This window comes from Vicia villosa, linkage group LG3, assembly GCF_029867415.1.
Source record: "Vicia villosa cultivar HV-30 ecotype Madison, WI linkage group LG3, Vvil1.0, whole genome shotgun sequence".
NCBI lineage: Eukaryota > Viridiplantae > Streptophyta > Magnoliopsida > Fabales > Fabaceae > Vicia > Vicia villosa.
Genome location: NC_081182.1, coordinates 13,585,368 through 13,591,358, shown reverse-complemented (window position 1 = coordinate 13,591,358; position 5,991 = coordinate 13,585,368).

Sequence of the window (5,991 nt, the reverse complement as noted above, 5' to 3'; positions counted from 1 at the left end):
ACATATTATTTATATTTCTGCTATTTTTTTTTCTTTGTCCATTTGGATATATTATTTATATTTCTGCTATTTTTTTCTTCGTCCACTTGGACATATTATTTATGTTTCCGCTATTTTCTCTTTGTCCATTTGGACGTTTATATTCCGCTATTTTCTCTTTGTCCATTTGGACGCTATGTTTATGTTTCCGCTATTTTCTTTTTGTCCACTTGGACCATACTTTACTTTTATGCTAAAACACTAATAAACAACAAAAATCTAAAAAAAAAACGCTTAAGGTTCTCTCTTGGACTACTGGTTACTATCCCTAGCATTTTGGAGATTCGGACTTATGGACTTAGTGCCTCTGGACCCTTATTCTGTTATTACTCTGTGGTTGTTCTGTCTGGCATTGGATTGTTGTCTGTTTGCGTATGCAGGTATTTCCTTGAAAGTCCTTGATGGTTAATTCCAAGGCATTGAGATAAGGATTTTACCCGAAAACAGCCGTTACTCTGCCCGATTTTTCATCAAAATTTTAAAGTGCTTAATGCAAAGTGGTGCTAAAGATAATAAGTTCATCTGGATCCCCAAGTGGTAATGCGTCGGTCAACTGTTGGTTTCTTATTTTGGTCAGATCATTCTCTCCTTAAACTTTTATTTTAAGCACTAGGATAGCCTTTTCATCTCCTCCCACTTCTTAAATTTTCAAAATCTTCTCCCTTTTTTCCAAAATCCTCTTATGTTTGTAAAACCCTTTTTAAAAACCTTTCTTAAAAATGTCTTTTGCCCTTAGTGGCTTTTTTTTGCAAAAGTTTAGACACGATTAATTGTTGTAGTGAGTTGCGATACCCTACGATTTTGAAATTGATTGATATAATGAGATCTTTTCTGCGTGAGAGAGCTAGTGGCATACTCGTTGATTTTATCCGAGTTGGAGCCCTTCTTTCATTAGCGATGCAAAGAACTCATTTGTTCTCATGCTCAAGATCAATGGCCGAGTATTTCTCTCCGACGATGATAAAGTGTTTATTCGTTTTTTTTAAACCGTTTTCCCTTTTAAGCGGAACTACATTAGCTCTGACTTCTCCATTGCACAGAGGAGGTATGTAGGCACAAGGCTTAATGTCTTGCCGAGCTTATTTTAAAAATCAAACAAGAGCAAAAGTGATCTAAGCAAAACTAAGAGCCCATGGATAACCATGGATACAAAGGGTGCTTAAAACCTTCCCTTTGTATAACCAACCCCCCGAACCCAAAATCTGTCAAAAGGTCTTTTTCTGTTCTTTTATGCCTTTCCTAAATGTTGGATAAAATAAAAGTCGGTGGCGACTCTTGCAAAAAAAATATAAAAAAATCAAAAAAAAGAAAGAGCAAGGAGTCAGTTCGCCTCAAAAAACCGAGTTTACAAATACGATAATGTGTTAAAATAAAACGTACCGTAAGTAGTGTGCAGGATCCGACCAACTGCCTCGTCCTCCAGTTGGAGGCCTCATTCAGCTTCTGGTAGAGGTATGCCAGAGTAGCTGCCCTCCAGTTCCACTGGTGAACGGTATCCAGGTCCATGAAGTAGCGGAGGTAGGTCACGTCGACGTACTTGGCACTCTTGTCCACAAAGCATGCAACGCCTACCACATGCATGTACCAGCACCGGAGAGCGCAGCCGCGGTGATGGTGTGTGAACAGCTCGTCACCCGCATCCTCGGATTCGGCCGCCGACACCAAGTGGTGCTCGAAATAGGCGCTCAATGTGGTGAACCGGATATGAGGCCCAGAAGTCGTGGCGCACTCAAAGTGAGCAACCTCGTGCTCCATGCCCAAATAGAGCGTCATCCACTCAATGGCCTCGACCCTCTGGATCTTGGAGTGGTGCAACAGCGGCCCCCTAATCGGCAGGTGGAGAAGACACTGCACGTCATGCAAGGTGATCGTCATCTCCCCAACCGGCAAGTGGAAAGAGGACGTCTCCTTGTGCCAGCGCTCCACAAATGCCCCCTGCATGCCGGTGCTGATGGTGGTGTACCCCGTCATGCAGAGCCCGCTAAGCCCTGAACCTCGCACATGATCGTTAAACCACTCAGCTGCTGGTTTAAACAGACTGAAAATCTTGCGGGCGTGGTTGACCATTTTCAGCGGCTCTCTCTCCTGTTACAAAAAAAAACAAATAAGCGACATATATTAAATAAGCGACAAATAAACGGTTAAATTATAAAAAATGGTGACAAATAAACGGTTAAATTAAAAAAAATACCTCTCCCTCCCAGATCCGCCGAGCGACATGATCGTGGTAGTGAATCAGCACGGAAGTGTCAAAGGGCCCTCCCGGATAGCCGTCCTCCTGCTCATCCTCCTCCCCGGCTGGAGGGTCAACATCCGGTACACCCTCCGGCTCGTGGTATGGCACTGGCACCTCCTCCTCCTGCTGCTCCTCCTCCTCCTCTCCCTGGCGGGAAGAAGATACCCGAGCCAGCCGACTCCTAGATCCAGATGAAGAGGTACCCTCTCCCACGTCCTCAGGTACTCGCACACGGCGTCCCCGGCCACGCCCCCGTCCCTGTGTCGACGCCAGCTGCGCCGCCGCCCGCTCGCGTCTATCCGACGCAGTCTGGGTCTCCCTACCCTGTCTGATGCGTGCTGGTTGGTTGCCTGACATGTTCCTGTAAACAATCGAAATCGATTAATATGCGAGACAAAATAAAAAACAAAAAAAATGCACTTCTGATACAGTTCGGAAGTTCATTTCCGAAAATTGGGATGGAGGTGTTTTCGGAAATGAACTTCCGAAACACCCCTGCGCAGAGCTTCTCTGCAACCTCCAATGGCAGACCCAAAAAACCTACACCAAAACTATTTTTATGCCTACTAAACTTCCTAATATCAGTACTAACTTATCTTAATGTGATTTTTTCAGTTTCTAAACACCTTAATAGAGTTTATTCAAATAGATCTAAAACTTGAAAAGACAATGATAAATTTACCAATTAGTGTTTGATTATGAGTTTGGTTGAGATTGGAAGAAGACTTGGGCAATCTCTTTGATCTTACACTTGCTTTTTGCAGAAAATTTAAAGAGGGGTTGTGTTTTGATTTGAATTAGGGTAAAATGTTTGGGGAGGGGGAGTGTTTTTATAAATCTGCAAAACGCGCAGTATTTCGGAAGTTCATTTCCGAAATGCTGTTTTCGGAAATGAACTTCCGAAATAAGACAATTTTTTCAAAAAAAAAGGCGTTTTCGGAGATGCATCTCCGAAACCACCTTTTTCCTTGCATTTCGGAAGTTCATTTCCGAAGTCAGGGGTAGTATGGAGTTTTCACCAGAGGTGGACTAGAAGGTATGGAAGTTGGCAAAGAAATTTTCGATAAAAAAAAGGTACAACTTCAAATCTTTCAAGCTTTTTGCTTATAATCATTTATTTTTAATACTTGAATTGATTTGGAGTAAGAACTTTTGATTTATTATGTCAGCTTACTTAAGAACATGCAAACCCCTACATGTGACTGTGTCAGCTTGACTTGTCACATTAACTACTTAAGCAAGTCATTGTTTCCTAAGAGAAGATTTTGCAGAAGATTGATAGTACAACTCATTACAATAACCCAACAAATGAGTCAAATTCACTTGAAATAATGCAGTTTGTTTGCCTTTGCTTAAGTTGCATGAACAATTTCGGTTTCACGTGATATGGTTGTTTTTGATAGAAATAAGTTTGGGAAGGTTGAAAATGATGTAAAAAATGATTTATTAATAATATATTGTAATTGATTTAATGGTTAAAAATATATATGGTGATCAAAAACTAAATGAAGAGAATCATTCACTATATTTTTCTTCAATTAATGATTATATTTTAAGCTTTATTATATGTGAGATATTGGATCGAACTCTAGTATGGCCGAAGGGTAGCTTCTTGGTTCGACAGGGTTAAGCATGATGTCGAAGGTTGTTCACATGCTTGTGTCGAAGATGCTAGGGTTGTTAGCATGTTAAATTAGGTTTTAGTGTTTAAACCCTAATTTGTTAAGTTAGCTTGTTTATTAAGTTGGCTTGTGTAATGGGCCTTGTGGAAAAAGCCCATTAGTTAGTATGTTAGGTTTTATTATAAATAGCATACTAGTCTCTCATCATTGCTAAGCTGCAAATCCTAATTTAGGGTGAGAGAGGTTATTTGTTATTCTTGTAAACTTGTAATCTTGTTTTAAGAGAAAGTAAAAGAATAGCAGTTATAACCAATTCTTGTGTTCCTCTTCTTCCTTGTCCTTTATTCTTCCTTGGTTTATATTTTGTTCTTGGCATTGAATTCACAACAAATTGGTGCGGTGAGCGTGGAGAAGATGCCGTCAACAAAGTATGAGATTGAAAAGTTCACCGGAGTGAATGATTTCGGTCTGTGGCGCTTGAAGATGAAAGCCCTACTGGTTCAGCAGGGTTGTTTGGAAGCGTTGAAGGGAGAGACAGCCATGAATGCTGCATTAACGGCAGCGGAGAAGACGACTATGATTGAGAAGGCACACAGCGCAATTTTGTTGAGCCTTGGTGATAAGGTTCTCCGGCAGGTATCAAAGGAGACGACGGCATCAGGGTTATGGGTGAAACTTGAAAGTTTGTATATGACCAAATCGCTGGTAAATCGACTCTACCTGAAGCAAGCTTTGTATTCATTCAAGATGATTGAAGACAAAGTATTGGCTGAGCAGTTGGATATGTTCAACAAGCTGATTCTTGATCTTGAAAATATTGATGTGAAGATCGATGATGAAGATCAAGCGCTGTTACTATTGTGTTCTTTGCCTAGATCACATGCTCACTTCAAAGAAACTCTCTTGTATGGAAGGGAGTCTCTGACGTTTGAAGAAGTTCAATCAGCCTTGTACTCTAAGGACTTGAATGAACGAAAGGAGCATAAACCTTCGACTGTTGGCGAAGGTTTGGCCGTTAAAGGAAAACTCTTACGAAAGGATGGTAAGTTCGACAAGAAGAATTGCCAGTCGAAGTCTTACAGTGGCGAAGCATCTGGCATTCGATGCTATCATTGTAAGAAGGAGGGTCACACAAGAAAGGTGTGCCCTGAACGCCTGAAATATCATGGAGGTAAGGATAATGGCAACGCTGCCATTGTTCAAGATGATTTCGAATCATCTGATGTTCTTGTGGTTTCAAGCAGTGACTCTAAGAAGGAGTGGATTATGGATTCAGGTTGCACTTGGCACATGACTCCAAACAAAGACTTGTTCGAGGAATTATGTGATCAAGATGGTGGATCAGTATTGCTGGGAAACAACAAGGCTTGCAAGATTGCAGGTGTTGGATCTGTGAGATTCAAGCTCCATGATGAGTCAATAAGGTTGTTGACTGAAGTCAGGTATGTTCCTGATTTGAAGAGAAATCTGCTTTCTCTTGGTGAATTCGACAAGAAAGGATATGTTTTCCAAGGAGAGAAAAGTATCCTAAGAGTCATGAAGGGTTCGAAGGAAGTCTTGAGAGGCGTGAAGAAACAAGGCTTGTATACCCTTGAGGCTGAAGTTGTAAGTGGTTCGACAAATGTTGCATCCACGAAACCTTTGTCGAAAACAGAAATCTGGCACATGAGATTGGGCCATGTCAGTGAAAGAGGTCTGGTCGAATTAGGGAAACAAAATCTGCTTGGTGGAGACAAAATCGAAAAGCTGAAGTTTTGTGAACCCTGTGTACTTGGAAAATCTTGCAGAGTGAAGTTCAACAAAGGCAAACAAAGAACACATGGATCCCTTGATTACATCCATGCTGATCTTTGGGGGCCTGCAAGGTGTCCATCACATTCAGGAGCAAGGTATTTTCTATCCATAGTAGATGATTATTCCAGAAAATTATGGGTATTCATCCAGAAGACTAAGGATGAAACTTTTGAGAATTTCAAAAGTTGGAAGACTCTGGTTGAAAATCAGACTGGCAGAAAGGTCAAGAGGTTGAGAACCGACAATGGCCTTGAATTTTGCAATGAGGCATTCGACAGTTTTTGTGCTGCCTCTGGTATT